General features: G+C 35.5%; 1 protein-coding gene and 1 long non-coding RNA gene across 2 annotated transcripts in view; both read right to left on the bottom strand.

Annotated features, from left to right (window-relative positions):
• NEGR1 (neuronal growth regulator 1) overlaps window positions 1-17,054 on the bottom strand; it is a 911,208-nt gene that overhangs the window by 396,832 nt on the left and 497,322 nt on the right. The window lies entirely within an intron of this gene.
• On the bottom strand, window positions 6,386-10,420 carry LOC129033714 (uncharacterized). Its single transcript, XR_008501655.1, has 2 exons — window positions 10,225-10,420; window positions 6,386-6,690 (listed from the first exon to the last, which is right to left on the bottom strand). It is a non-coding gene; the product is annotated as an uncharacterized LOC129033714 (long non-coding RNA).

Genomic DNA, 17,054 nt, shown 5'->3' with positions numbered 1-17,054 from the left:
GTGGTTTCTCACCTGTCAAAAACTAACCATGATTAGATTTACAGAGTGACTGCCTTAGAAAGGCCTAGAGTCTTGCCTTAGAAAACATTCTGAGAATAGGTTTCATCCAGAAACTTAATGATAAAACCATGATTCATGTCAATATTCTGCTTCCAAAAAATAATTATCATTTACACTTTTTAACGTCCATGTTACCTTATCTATTTTTCTCAAAGAGAACACTTATTTTTAAAAAAATATTACAGACAAAGGTTATCATGCAGCTATGTGCCAAGAGATAGTAGAGTCCTATGGTTACATGTGCCAGTTCTCTCTAAAATTGGATTGGATTAAAAGATAACTTGCCATGTGTTGGCTCCTAGATCATTAGTCACAGTGGTCTAAGTGCATTCTCTTATAATTCAATATCAAAGAAATTGCTTTTATGGCATTAACTATATTATATTCAAAATTATATAAATTATTGAAATGCTATGCCTACTGCCAAGATATAAGACAGTTCACATGGAAAAAAAAAGTTGTGTTTTAAATTATTCATTAGAAAAAAAGGCAGTCTCTTGACAGAAATTGTTTTATACTGGGGCTAGCTTCTGGGACTTATATTTAAATATAAATCACAAAAACTCAAATTTTCAGATATTCTTAATTCTCTTTAACACCTTGATTTCCAGCAAGAGGATTAAATATCATATATTGTCTTAGATCTACAGTTAGATACGTATTGTATTGAATACATGCGTGTGTGTGTGTGTGTCTTGTAACATCATTACGTGCCTTTGTTTATACTGAGATATGATAATAATGGGGAAAGTCTAATTATAGGAAGGCTACTCTCAAAAGATCTCTCTTTTACAGATTTATATATTATTCATTTGGTTAGAAAATGTTTATCATTTGCTATGCACTAGGGACTGACATAGGTGCTATTGATTTAAAATGTAATAAAAGAGTTGTTTTCCAGTAGCTTATATATTATGGAAGAAAATAAACATTAAAATAGATTAAAAATACAATTATATCAAGTTATACGAGAAACACATACATAAAATATGTATACCTTAAGGAAAATTCACCCAGCTCAAATAAAGATAGAAGGATGGCAATGGCGATACAAAGATGTTTTTTGGAATATGTTAACCTTCTAAATATGATATGGAATATGGTAGCCGTCTAAATAGACAAAAGCATTCCAGGTTGAGTTATACACGTATGAAGGCTGGGCAAGATGAGGACCCATTCGCAGACCCTGTATTCATCCTTGTGGCTGTAATTGAACTACTTAGCTAGTCACACCTAAAATTATTTCCTTTATTCACTTTCAAGACATAAACAAATGTCTCTTTTTGTAGATATTTCTGGAGAAGCCAGATGAATGCAATAACATTTTATACTGATCCCTGAGTAATTTACAAGATCATAATTAGTACACAGTAAGTGCTCAGAATGTGTTTAATGGGAATATTTTTGTCAGTTCTAAATATTCCTTGTTTGGAGATTTAGTCTTTAACACATTCATTTACAAAGTCATTCTCCCTCATATTAATTACTACATTCTGAGGAACAGAAATACTTTGCCACTTCTCCCTTTTGACTTAAAATATTAATATATTGAAAGTAAACTAGTCTCTTGGGTATTACATAAGGAACACTAACATGCTTTAGCTTCTCTCAAGTACTAAGTGTATAACATATTTTCATATCCCAGATAAAAAATATCATGTATTTTTATTTTTGTTTTCTTGATGCTATCAGATTCTGTTTTTAAAAACTTAAAAAATGTGGTTAAGACTGAAAAGTATATTTCCTTGGGCACTCGTGCTCTGGAGCTACCTCTCCAACCTGCTGAACTTTCTTGTTTTGAACACTCCAGTCTCGTCACTTGATAAATCCACCAAAAATAAGCCAAACCAACCCCTTCTTCTTTCTGAAAGGTGGAAAATCCAAATGTGCTACCTGGTAAAGTTAGCTCTTTTATTCTGTGTTTTTGCATACACCTAACTATCATTAAAACCTTTTATTCACAGCTACTACTATAGTGGAAGGATGGGAAAGTATAAACTATATCTAAATATTTGGATTTTAAGAGTTGAGAGGAATAAACATCAAGGATTACCTATGCCAAAATAACCCAATTTACCTTTTGAGTAGGTTAACTACTTACCAAGAAAGAAAATTCTATGAACATATTGAGTGTGTATATAGATTTCAGGAGCCATTTGACAATTGTTGACAGTTTAAGCAATAAAATAGAGTAGTGTGGACAAGTTGCTCACATAGCCTGACAGAGACCTAACTGGTTATGCCACTACAACTTGTATTGGTGGTAGATTCATGTCTATATGGAAGCAGAATGTCAGCAGTGCTCAATAAGAATCTGTATTTGGCTGTTTTGTTTTCTCAATTTTAAGCAACTTGGATGTATCTCGGGAGACACATTTACTGATAAAACTATACCAGAGGTCAGGTGTTCAGTTTCAGTCATTACAACGTACTAGTGACACACAGATGTTATTTCACAATTAGACGCCAGACAGAATAGTAAAGTGCACACATGCAGTACTACGTTAGGACACTGATGACGGAACCAGGAGTGTTTACATAAATATAAAAAATGCAAGGAAAGAGAAGAATATTTGCATTTGCTTGTGAATTTGTTCTCAGTTGATCTAGTAAAAAAAATATGGTAGACTTCAGGTGATTATAATCAAGTATCCTAAACAAGAAGTATCCTAACAATAAAAGAAACTATTTTATGAGAATATAAGCTCCCCATCATCACAAGGTTTCCAGAGACTATGGAAGACCAGTGGGATTAGAAATGGGATTACTACACTGAGTGGATGCTTGAGTCAAATAATACTGTTAGGATTTTTCAACTGTGCGTTCTTTGAGTATTTGCTGCACTACATACCTTTGTATGTGAGGAAGTAAACTCAAGGAAAATGCCATTAAAGGGCCTGGTTATTAGCAACTGAAAAATGAGATCTGAGGGAGGTAAGTGATGAACAAAAAGCATTTGTTGTTCAGGACTGGCGATAGGACTGGTAGACAACTGGGGAAGAGGAGGAGAAAAATAAGAGGGGAGGCAACAAAAATGTAGATAAAATGAACAAGCCCATTAGAGGAGAGAAATGGAATTTCTTCTTACATTTCACATATAGTTTTTCCCTTTCTTACAGTATTTTTAAACAAAACTGTATAAATAGAAAGTATGCACTGACAAACAATGTCAATATCGGGTGCACTTGTGGAAGGTAAATGTTGGATTTTCAGGAATTTTGTGAGTTGAATTTTAAGCATATTCATTATTAAAATTAAATGATATTAAAGTTAAATTATACTAAAAGCAAAAATTTTAAAAACTCAAAATGTATCACTTTCTCAATATTTTATTACATTTTACTGTCATGTGTTATCTTGGGTTACTTACATGTATTGAATCTATGTGGTAGAAATGGTCTGCTACTGCATATCTCTCCTCAACTTTGTATTTAGTTATATCAATCTGAAAGTGGCCACAGTGGCAGTGTTTACAGCATGGAAATTGGCAAATGCTATAAATTATGGCTTTTCTTTTTAAAATATTTATCAGCAGGCTACCAACCTTTATCTATACATAAGATACATTTAAAGTTATTCATTTCATAAATACTATAATATTTCATAATAATAGAATATTTCATAGTGTTCCCATCAGATATTGAGACCATGAAGAGGAATCAAAGGCATGGTCTTTCCCTCAGAAAGTCTAGAATATAGTTAAGAGAGAAAATGAGAACATTAGTAACTGTAAAGTGGAACACCCTAAGAGTCATAAGAAAGATTCAGAGAAAAAGATCATGGTACTTTAGGTGAGAGAATGACTAACTTTAATTGGAAGTAGGTAGAGGAAGGGCAGGTAGAGTGGAGAATCAGAAAAGATTTGATGAGAAGAAATTTGAGCTTGGCTTTGAATAATGGAACAAATTTAGATTTGGGAGGATGAACAGAGAATTGTGAGATCAGCATTTGGAAATAAACAGTTATGTAAACATATAGGACATATTTGCCGATCAGGCAGTTTAGCTTTACAGCTAAACTTGGTAGAAACAAGATTAAAATGTTAGGATGAGAATAAATTATAGAGGACTTTGAGTTAAAACATTGTTAAAATAATGGACCCAAAAACAAACATGTTGTAAATGGCTAGTGTATTCCCTCTGAGGGCCTGAAGTTTCACAGGCCCAAATAAGCTTTTGTTTAATTCTTAGAATGGAAAGAACATTTGATTAATATCTTTGTGGGAGGGAAAAAAGAGACTACTGTTTGCTATTTGAAAACTCCACGGCTGGTTGTATGTTGGTTTCTCCCCCTATGATATGAATATCCTATCAAGTGTTTATACCTAAGCAAATTTTTGTGAGTTTGCATTATAGAAGTCACAGTGTATGCATCCAGATTGATGTGTTAGTATAAATAGATGGAAATATGTTTCTCAGTTGATGAGTAACGTAAGAGCCCTTCTCATCCTGTTTCACCAAACAGCTAAACCCACACACTTTCTTCCACACTTCCTCTCTTTTTCCCACATTTATCTCTGTATTGTTTTTAATTTCCAGAGATAGGATGACCACCTGCCTTTCCAACATATTGCAAAAACAACAGTGACTATGGTTGATTTTTTCTAGTCAGTTATTTTATTGAAAAATAAAATGTACCAAATGGCAGCAGAGTCACCAGCTGATGAGAAGGTTTTTTATGTATATAACATTGTGCTTTTGATAGGGAGTTGGCAATACTGTGCTAGGATTTTAATATCAAACTGTTTCCTTCAGGCTGGAAGCTGTAACACTCAAATGGTACCTTCAGGAACTAAGCTGTATGCTTGCTACTGTAAGGTACTTTTTGAAAGGGGGTGTTAAAATTTATAGAAGAAAAAAGAACTTTTCTTTTGTAGTAGAGAAATATCTTATTTCTTTCTAGGTGTTGCAAGGCAGCTAATTGATTACCAAGTTCATTTTCCTCTTCTTGGCACACAACTAAATTATGATTCCCCGATAAAGTTACTTATGCTTGAGTTTTAAGCAATGGAATGTGAGGAGAAGTGATGTGTGCTCTTTCCAGGATTGGCTCACATAAACCTCCCAGGAGTGATCCTCCTTGCTGTTCCCTTAGAAATTGGAAATCACATATTGAAGATGGCATAAATGCAAAGTAGAACAGAACTAGTTTCTAGAGAATATGGGCTGCCTGTAGGAACAATTGATTGGGATGTTCTTTTTTTTTTTTTAGATGGAGTCTTGCTCTGTCGCCCAGGCTGGAGTGCAGTGGCACGATCTTGGCTCACTGAAACCTCCGCCTCCCAGGTTCAAGCGATTCTCCTACCTCAGGCTCCTGAGTAGCTGGGACAACAGGCGCCTGCCACCACACTGGGCTAATATATATATATACATTTTGTATTTTTAGTAGACATGGGGGTTTCACCATATTGGCCAGGCTGGTCTTGAACTCCTGACCTTGTGATTCGCCAGCCTCGGCCTCCCAAAGTGCTGGGATTACAGGCATGAGCCACCGCACCCAGCCTGGGATGGTCTATTAGCAACAAATAAATAACAGGCCTACACAGTTTTATAAAAGATATCTACCAATAATTAAAGAACTAATTTTGATGCTATATAGCCTACTCAAGAGAAGATTCAAGATACAAAATTTCTTAACAAAAATAAAATGAGGAAAATATTGCCAATTCATTTCATGAAACTGACATAATGTGACATTAAATATAGGCAAGGACTGTACAAGAAAAGCAATTTCACTTATAAACACAGAAAATTTTTAATTGCAACATTGGATTCATCAAGTGAATCCAGTAACATACATAAAAATTTTGCCTAAGCAAGTGTTCTTATGCTAGGAATGAGGAAATAATTTAACAGTTTATAAATTTAATACATCAATACAGATTTAAGGATATATATATATATAATCATGTCAATAGATATAGAAAAAGCATTATATAAAAATACTATAATTTATAACAAAAAGTTGCAATCTAGGGATAGTTTCTTTCAAAATGTGACTAAAAAGATACAACAAAATTCACAATGCTCATTATCTGTAATTGTGAAATGTTAGGCATATTTCATTAAAACTGAAACAAGGTAAGGAAGCCTACTTTTTCTATTTCACATTATATAGAGTTCCTAATCAGTTCAATAAGATTTAGAAATAAGTTAAAAGGATAAGTATTAAAAGCAAAGGTGCAAACAAATCATTGCTAATAGATAACTTGTCTTTGTAGAATATTCAAGAGCAGATACATACTATTGGAATTGATAAGATAATTCAACTGGATTACAGAAAATATGTTAACTCTTCCCCTCTTAAATCTATAAATGTGATACAATTACATTAAATTCCATTTTATTTAGAGAATTAAAAAATTCAACCTATTACTCATATTGAAGAGTAAAGGACCAAGAGTAGCCAAGAACAATCCTAACGAAGAAAAATAAAAGAGAATAACTTATCCTTTCAAATTCTCAATGCTAATTATAAAACTCAGGGAAAAAATACAGCCTAGAATAAGACTGGCACACACAAAACTCACAGCACGCACAGAACAGACACACACAGGTTTTGAATATGAGAGCAGAGTATTACAAATCAGTGTAGAAAGATTCAATCAACGGTGCTAGGCAATTGGCTACCCTGTGGGGGAAAAAAATACAAATGAATTTGGACCTCATGCCATGTACATAAATAAGTTATGCATAGATTAAAAGTCCAAATATTAAAATCAAAATTTTAAAATATTTTAATAATATAGAATTACTTTATAGCATTGAAGTTGGAAAAAGAGTAAGACGTAAAACACAAGCCAGATGAAAGAGATTGGTAAATGTGACTATCTTAAATGTAAACAGGTAAACTTTGGTATATGTGAGATACCATAAACTGATTTAAATAAAGCCACATTGTATGAAGCATTCCCAGAGAATTTAAACAAACAAACAAAAGATTAATATTCTGAATATATAAATAATTTCAACAAGTCAAAATGTTAAAAAAGGTCTACTAATAGAAAAATAGATAAAGAATATGAATGCACAGTTTTAAAAAGGGGAAACTTTAATGGCCAATTATTTGAATTACTTGACAAGAAGTGCACCTTCACTTTTAGGCAGAAAAATTTAAATTAAAATGTCACAACTTGAAATTCATAATATTGGTGACACTTAAAAAATTAGGTAATACCAAGTTGATGAGAAAATGAAAAATCATACACTGCTGAAAACAATATAAATCTGCAAATAATTTGAAAACAGAAAATAAAACTGAAGATACACATATATCACTACAATTTCATTTCTAGGTATTTGAATGCCCTAGAGGAAATACTTAGAAATGAAATTGTAGAGATTTGAAAGTGTAGTCCTGAATCACCTGGAAGCTTTTTACAAATACAGATACTCCCAGATTAACTAAATAAAAAGCTGCAACTTAACAAGATCTGTAGATAATTTATATCTACATTAAAGTTTGAGAAGCATTGCCCTCGACTAAAGCAGTGGTTCTCAATATTGAATGCACATTAGGACCATCTGAGATGTTCTCAAAATATATCAATTCATGGGCCCCACTCCTGAAAAACTTGAATTGCCATCTATACTCAAGAACTTCCCAAATGATCCATTTCATTGTTTATCCATGGAATCTCTGTACTAGAGAAAATCTCACATACGCACAAGGAAATACATGAAAGATTATACAGTTTCCAAAAGCAAAAATCTGAACAAATCCTAATTGACCATGTGTTTATAAAATGTTAGGTTGTATAATATAATCTTCAACTGCAGACAAAATGAGTTAACTAGGTCCCTGTGTATCAATATCAACTATTCTGAAAAACAAAATGCTGAGTGCAAAATCCAGTTGGGAAAGAATTGTGCAGTATGAAATCATGATACCATTTATGAAAATATATGTCAATTCTGTAAATTATTATTTAGAAACTAAAAGTCCAATCCTTTAGGAAGGGAGCAGTGTTTTGTTTAAAATATACTGTGAAATACAGAGCTTCTACAATTTAGACCTGGCTGAACTTTGGGGATCATTTGAAAGGCCTCATTTGGTCCCAGAGAAGTGGTGCATTTCTGGGTGTACATGTAGGTCACAGATAAGCCAAACTTATGGTCATTAAAATCTAGCTTTTGCAGCAATGCTGATGCTAATGTTGCTCTCCTAACTGGATATTAACATAGTTCTATATTCTAATTTTTAACATTCAGTTGACCTGAATTCCCATCCAATCTCCTGCCCTCTCTGCCACCACACATACTCATACAATTTTCCTTCCAAGCATACAGAAGCCCTCTCTGTGTACTTTCCACTCCCATCTCAGGAGGCACTACAGAGCCTGGGTCATGTTTCAGCCTGTGCAAAATGAGTCCGCCTATTTACATACCTGGCCTGGAAGAGTACAAGTTGTGTTTGAGAAAAAGATACTCTGTTAATGTGCAGCACTATCATCAACTAGGTTTTTTGTGTGTGTAATTTGGGAGGTAGTGATAGACAAAGTCATTTCTCTCTTTAGAAAAAAAAATCGAGAAACAGGTTTTGATTTTGTGCATTTTCATCAAATTCAAATAATCTAGAAAAATGGAATGAGATCAAAAGCTACAAGAAAGGCTCAAGCGAGCTGGATGCAGCATAGCCTGTGGTGACCAAGGTTGGTTTTTTTTGTTTTGTTTTTCGTCACAGTGAAGAATGACATACAATTAAGTGAAATAATTTTTCAAAGTGAATTCTGCAGCAAAAACTCCTTTTTAATTTTATCCATCAGAAAGTTTACAAATGCCTATCTACAGGTATTATGCTCCCTTAAGGCAGGAGTCATACTTCTTTACAATCTCTTTAGAGAGCCAGGGGTATGGATGTACAAAAAGACATCACAAAAGAAGTAAGTAAATTGCTTAGTACCAAATAAGGGGACACAAATTCACTTCTGGAGGAGTTGAGAGAAGCAATTTGGCCTAGAGTGCTCAGAAAGACTTTTTAAAATTTGTAGGTTTTATATAGGGGTCTGATAAAGATTACTAGGGGCTTAATGGTAGGGATTACAGGTTGGTAATTTTTACAGCACATACTTACATAATTGAAGCTCATTAAATATTTGCAGATGGTGAGAGACAGGATTTGTATCATTAAAGAGAAGAAGAACTTCAGACAAGCTAGCATTGCTTGCAGAAAGACAGATGGGAATGCCAAAGGAGAGCAGGAAATATTTCTTGAATACTTAATATGTGTGAAACACTGTGCTACATACTTCATATCCATTACCTCATTTAGTAATGTGCCTCCCAGTACCACACAGTCATGCTATGAATTAGGAATTATTAACCTAATTCTAAGAGAAGAAAAATCTGAGACCAAACTGATCTTAAGCGGAAAGTCTGGGTCTCAACCCAATACTGTTTTTGACTAAATCTTGTATTTAGTATACTAAACATGCTGCTTGCTAACAAGGATCTAAGCTATTGAGTCATGGTAAGAAGATTCAGAATGAAAATATCCAACATGAAATCTAAGGCCACAGAATTTGGAGTTAGGATGCCTTGAAACTCTGGTGCTTACTATTTGTTTAACATTGAGCAAGTGACTTAAATTTTATGATCCTCTATTTCCTTCTGTAAAATTTGGATAATTAGAGAAAATACATCATAGTGATTTAGAGGAGAATGTATAAGGTAATAAATGTACAGAAATAGCACATTACCTGACATAAATTATGTACTTGATAAATGTATCCTTTATAGAACTAACATTAAATGCTGTTGGATTGAAGAGCTTAAGCAGTCTTTCCTGTTTTCTTTTTCTAAGTTTCAGAATGGTTCTGAATGATGTATACATTTCTCTTAATTTATTTAATTGTCTTTGTTTCCTTCTAAATAACATTCTCTGAGCACTGACTCCTCTTCCATGGTTAGGTAGACTGCACCATTAACTTAGTCATAAATTTTCTATTTGTGCAGATCATTTTTATCAAATATCTTTAGAAAAAACAGAGTTTATATTTGTTTAACCTGCATCACTGTAGTATCTAGTTGCAGAAGGTACTCAAGCATAAAATCTGTATGTTTTTATCATAGGTATCATTCCTTGCCATTGAAAACATTTATGAGTCTTTAACATTGGCCAATAGATGGCAGATATTAAAGGACCCAAAGAGCCAAATATTCTTACTCTTCCAGACCGGATACTCTCTCCTCATACAAGACAAACAGAGCACAGCCAGGTGAGAGAGTGTGCTTCAGCCAGCCCCCTGAAGCTATGACTGGCTTTTCGAGAGTATCACTGATCCAGACCATTTAGAGAGTAATATCAGACTTCGTGAAGCAGAGAGTCCCTACATTTAGCCTAAAGACAAACAGCAACTGAAAAAAATACAGAAAAAGTCTTCAGGAGAAAGTTCATGATGAATATCCTCTTAACTGAGAAATAAAAGGTACAGAGGTTAAATATAAAAAAATGACTAAAGAGTAAGCAAAGAAAGTATATAAAAAAGAAAGGTGACAAAGCTATTAGGTGAAAATAAAAAGTACAATTGCATGTAATAAAATAACAGGATAAATAATAACTAGCATTAATTATATCTTCACTATGTACCAAGAACTATTCTAAGTACTTATGCATATTAAAGAATTACATCTTCACAATATTTATGTGAAACATTTTCACTCCTATTTTGCTGATGGGGAGACTAAGGCAAATTCATTAACTTGCTCAGATCACTTAATTGTTAACTAGAGATCTAGGATTCAAACTGAGCTGATCTGAGTCTGAAACCTAATATTTTTTTCCTCCAAGGCTACACAGGCAGAAAACAAAAACAGTAGAGCTTCATAAGACAAATCTTGGATTGAAGACGAACATATTGCGTGGAGAAACCTTAGCTTCTCACAGAGCTGAGTAACAGTGTTGATACCTTACCCTAATAATCCCTTTAATCCCCTGTTTTGTGAGTGCACCTATGAATGCATTCAAAGACTGGGGTGTAAACAGTTTATATAAGTAGCTGAAGGTACTATATTAAGACAGTTATCACTCTGCATTATTAAAATTACATCCTCACTTATCTGCCTTATTAGACTGTCAGCCTTGAGCCTTGAGCCTTTTGAGGGTAGGGGAAAAGATCTTGTATTGAATGGTGTGTTCTTTTTTTTTCATTATACTAAGTTCTGGGATACATGTGCAGAAAGTGCAGGTTTATTACATAGGTATACACGTGCCATGGTGGTTTGCTGCACCTATCAACCCATCATCTACATTAGGCAGTTCTACTAATGCTATCCCTCCCCTAGCACTCCACCCCCTGACAGGCCCCAGTGTTTGATATTCACCTCCCCATGTCCATGTATTCTCATTGTTCAACTCCCACTTATGAGTGAGACCATATGGTGTTTGGTTTTCCGTTCCTGTATTAGTTTGCTGAGAATGATGGTTTCCAGCTTCATCCATGTTCCTGCAAAGGACATGAACTCATTCTTTTTTATGGCTAAATAGTATTCCATGGTGTATACATGCCACATTTTCTTTATCCAGTCTATCATTGATGGGCACTTGGGTTGGTTCCAAGTCTTTGCTAGTGTGAACAGTGCTACAGTAAACATAGGTGAGCATGTGTCTTTTTGGTGGGATGATTTATAATCCTTTGGGTATATACCCAGTAATGGGATTGCTGGATCAAATGGTATTTCTGGTTCTAGATCCTTGAGAAATTTCCACACTGCCTTCCACAATGGTTGAAATAACTTACACTCCCACCAACAGTATAAAAGTGTTCCTATTTCTCCACATCCTCTCCAGCATCTGTTGTTTCCTGACTTTTTTTTTTTTTTTTTTTTTTGAGATAGAGTCTTGCTCTGTCACCCAGGCTGGAGTGCAGAGGCATGATCTTGGCTCACTGCAACCTCTGCCTCCTGGATTCAAGCGATTCTCTTGCCTCAGCCTCCTGAGTAGCTGGGACTACAGGAGCATGCCACCATGCCTGGCTAATTTTTTGTATTTTTAGTAGAGATGGGGTTTCACCATATTAGCCAGAATGGTCTCGATCTCCTGACCTCGTGATCTGCCTACCTTGGCTTCCCAAAGTGCTGGGATTACATGCATGAGCCACTGCACCCGGCTGTTTCCTGACTTTTTAATGATCGGCATTGTAATTGGCGTGAGATGGTATCCCATTGTGGTTTTGATTTGCATTTCTCTAACGACCAGTGATGATGAGCTTTTTTCATGTTTGTTGGCTGCATCAATGTCTTCTTTTGAGAAGTGTCTGTTCATATCCTTTGCCCACTTTTTGATGGGATTGTTTGTTTTTTTCTTGTAAATTTGTTTAAGTTCTTTGCAGATTCTGGATATTAGCCCTTTGTCAGATGGACAGATTGCAAAAATTTTCTCCCATTATTTAGGTTGCCTGTTCACTCTGATGATAGTTTCTTTTGCTGTACAAAAGCTCTTTAGTTTAATTAGCTCCCATTTGTCAATTTTGGCTTTTGTTGCCATTGCAACATGATCATGAAGTCTTTGCCCATGCCTATGTCCTGAATGGTATTGCCTAGGTTTTCCTGTAGGGTTTGTATGGTTTTAGTTCTTAAGTTTATTATTTGCAGAATTCCTGACATACTGTAGGTGCTCAAAATTCCTAATTTGTCCCTCTCCCAATCTCTTTTCCTTATCCCTGTAACATACTGTTCATGTCCTCATATTCCACTTCTAATCAAAATTATTTGCTTTCTTTCCACATGGTAGCCTCTGTGAGCTTATGCTTTGCCTTCTTTGTTAAGAGAGGACTCTGTTCCCATCCAGCCTCATCCCTCCACTTGAGCACTAAGTCCATTCACTTTAACTACTCAAGGGCTTCATTTCACTAATCCTCCCATTCTCTCCCACATCATCCAGTGTTTTACCTTTATTAGATCATTCCCATAGCATGTGTTATAGTTCCTCAATCTTTAAGAAAAAATAAACAGAAACAGAAAAACAACAAAAAACCCCAAGCAATCTTTTCTGTTTACTGCCTCATTTTACAATAAAATGCCTCAAAATAGTGTTTGTAGTCATCATATAATTTTCTCTTGATTTCTTTCTAATTACACTTTCACCAGTACTACTTCCCTGCAACTACCTTCTTTCCTACCACCCTACAATGATGCACATTACTTAACCCAGTGACAGGTTCTCAGCACTCATCTTACTTAGTATATTACTCAACGTTTAGAATAATTGATCACTTTGCTCCCCTGGAAACATTTTCTCCGCTTTTCTGGACATCACACTCTCCTGGTTTTCTACTAACCTTTACTGGCCTCTCTTTGCCAGTCAGCTCTGATGGTTTTTTTCCCCTGTCTCACTAGTCTCCTGATGTTAGAGCATCTCAAGCATACATTGTTGGACCTCCTTTTATCTACATTACTGCATTAGTAGAAATATGAACACTAAAGATGCTCTGGTAGGGTCTCAGCTGAAAATGAGGAACATGTTATCAGAGACTGAAAGAGAAACTGTTCATGCTATGAAGTGGCAAATACTTGGCTGAATTGTGTTCTAGTGTTTTGTGGAAGGTAGAGCTTAAAAATAATAAACTTACATATTTAGCTGAAAAGATTTCTAAGCCAAGTGTTGAAGGTGAAGCTTGGGTTTTCCTTACTGCTTATGATAAAATGAGAAAGGAGAGAAATAAAAGATATTAACAGAAAAAAAACAGAACTTAAAGATTTAGAGAATTATCAGTTTATACATACTGCACAAAAATGAGAAAGTGTGTTCTGGAAGGGACAACAAAGGTATGGCTGAACAAGTACTCCATAAAGAGATTGCCCATGGATTTAATCAGCTATGTCTCCAGTAGCCAGTACAGGAAAATAGAGCTATTCATATGTGATCATGCTTTATCCTTCAAAAAAAGAAAGTATGACCTTGAAGGTAATTCAGACATCATCAGAGCTCCCATTTGCACCATAGGCCCAGAGCATGCATGCCCAGGAAGAAAGATTATTTACTTCTCAGAGAGGGTGGGGCCACCTCCTAGATTTCAGTAGCCAAACTGCCCCTTAAAGAGTCATGGGGCAGGATAATGCTTAAGGCTATGGAGGTGATGCTGCTGCCTTATTGGGCCTGGAGAGCAGAGAGCATCTGGCCAAAGAGGAGTATTCTTAAGCCTTAAGATCTAATAAAATGCCTTGATAGGTTTTAGAATGGCTTGGGACTCATCACGTCTTTCTTCTTTCTGATTTCTCTCTCTTGGAATGGGAATGTTTATCTTATTCCTAATCCACTGTTGTAATTTTAACACACATAACAAGTCTTGTTTTACAGGTTCATAGCTGGCAAGGAATTTTGCCTCAGGAAGAGGCATACCTCTTGGCTCACCTATATTCTATTTAGATGATATTTAGATGAGACTTTGGACTTGAAATTTATGCTGAAATGGGTTAAGACTTTTGGTGCTCTTAGTATGCAGTGAATGTATTGTAAGTGATGACATGAGCAGAGGTGAGGATTTTATAGGCCAAATTGTGTTCCCCCAAATTTATATGTTGAAATCCTAACCTCCAATGTGACTTTAAGGGTTTGTAGATAGGGCCTTTAAGGAGGTAACTAACGTTAAATGAGGTCATCCTGGTTGGCCCCTAATCTAATATGACTGATGTCCTTATAATAAGAGGCAGAGACATCAGAGCTCTGTTGCTTTATGCATACACACAGAAAAATGGCCATGTGAGGACACAACCAGAATGTGGCTATATATGAGTCAGGAATAAAGATACCACCAGAAACCATCCCTAATAGCACCTTGATCATGAAGTTCTATAAAAATAAATATCTTTAGTTAAGTCACTCAGTCTTTGGTATTCTGTTAAGGTAGCTCAAGCAGAATAATATACCATCACACTCAGAGCCAGGGGTATACTCTGTCCAATGGCTGACAGTGGCCTTCCTCTCTACATCCTGTTGCTTTTCCAATATAATCTATTACTATTTTTCTACCACCTCCATTGCTTCCTTGCTCTCTGGCATTTCCATGGCTCAGGGGCTATAACTTGCAGTTTCATTTATCTGGACTCTCCCTTCAGATATATGCATAGCTTTTTCCTTGTACTTCTTTTAACTCTTTGTCCAAATATAACCCTGTCAAAAATGATTTCCTTGAACATTCTGTTAACAAATTTTACCTTTCTACCTTCCTTGATAAAAAAGTATTCATAGAACATACCACCTTCTGACATATTACATAAATTACTTATATATTTTGTTTCTTGCCCCTTCTTACTAAAACCAAAGTTCCTTGAATAGAAATTTTTGTTGATCTTGGTCACTGTTCACTTCAGTGCCTAGAATAGATTCTGTCAGATAATAAATGTTTAATAAGCATTTGTTAAATTAATGGAAATGTATTTATATTTTCTTCTCTGCTAGTCAAAGAATAATAACCTTCATATTTGTACTTCTAAGGCCTATATGGTAAATATAAAATATTTAATACTTTCATTAAATATTTTTATTAAATGCAAATAGAATAATAACAAAATAATAAATCAAGGTTGATAACAGGGAGAGGAATCAGGAGTCTAGTATACAACCCTACCATTTCATTTCTGATATTTATATAAAGTTGGTATTCTATGTAATATTTGGAGATGATTTCTAGGAACATGACACTTATCTTAGGCTGTGTTTGTTTTTTCATGTTTTATAAAGTTGATAATAAACAGCAATAACAGTTCCTGTTGCCAAGCTTCCCAACTAATGTGAATGTTGCAAGGTGAATTAATTAGCAAGAACAGATGTCATGCATGCAATGAAGTTCTAAGAGATCTGCTGGCCATAGTCCAGTAGCTGGCCTCATAGTACAGTATAAGTACAGACTGGATATGTAGACACCAGCCAGTTTAGGTTCACATGTGGAATCACAGTGTTGTGGGAAGTCAGGGACCCCGAACAGAGGGACCGGCTGAAGCCATGGCAGAAGAACATAAATTGTGAAGATTTCATGGACATTTATTAGTTCCCCAAATTAATACTTTTATAATTTCTTATGCCAGTCTTTACTGCAATCTCTGAACATAAATTGTGAAGATTTCATGGACACTTATCACTTCCCCAGTCAATAGCCTTATGATTTCCTATGCCTGTCTTTACTTTAATCTCTTAATCCCATCATCTTTGTAAGCTAAGGAGGATGTATGTCGCCTCAGGACCCTGTGATGATTGCATTAACTGCACAAATTGTTTGTACAGCATGTGTGTTTGAACAATACGAAATCTGGGCACCTTGAAAAAAGAACAGGATAACAGCAATGTTCAGGGAACAAGAGAGATAACCTTAAACTCTGACTGCCGGTGAGCTGGGCAGAACAGAGCCATATTTCTCTTCTTTCAAAAATAAATGGGAGAAATATCGCTGAATTCTTCTTCTCAGCAAGGAACACCCCTGAGAAAGAGAATGCATCCCTGAGGGTAGGCCTCTAAAATGGCCGCTTTGGGGGGTGGCCATCTTTTACAGTCGCAGCTGTAGGGATGACATAAGCCCCAGTCTCCCTTAGCGCTCCCAGGTTTATCAGGACTATGAAATTCTCGCCTAATAAATTTTGGTCAGACTGGTTGTCTGCTCTCAAACCCTGTCTCCTGATAAGATGTTATCAATGACAATGGTGCCCGAAACTTCATTAGCAATTTTAATTTCACTCCAGTCCTGTGGTCCTGTGATCTCGACCTGCCTCCATTTGCCTTGTGATATCTTATTACCTTGTGAAGCACGTGATCTCTGTGACCCACACCCTATTCGTACACTCCCTCCCCTTTTGAAAATCACTAATAAAAACTTGCTGGTTTTACGGCTCAGGGGGCATCATGGAACCTGCCAACATGTGATGTCTCCCCTGGACACGCAGTTTTAAAATTTCTCTCTTTTGTACTCTTTCCCTTTATTTCTCAGACTGGCCAACACTTAGGGAAAATAGAAAAGAACCTACGTGAAATATCGGGGCTGAATTTAGCCTGATATCACAGAGATG

The sequence above is a fragment of the Pongo pygmaeus genome, chromosome 1 (assembly GCF_028885625.2).
Source record: "Pongo pygmaeus isolate AG05252 chromosome 1, NHGRI_mPonPyg2-v2.0_pri, whole genome shotgun sequence".
Lineage (NCBI taxonomy): Eukaryota > Metazoa > Chordata > Mammalia > Primates > Hominidae > Pongo > Pongo pygmaeus.
Note: the sequence above shows the minus strand (reverse complement) of the source record. Positions and strands in the feature narration are given on the sequence as shown.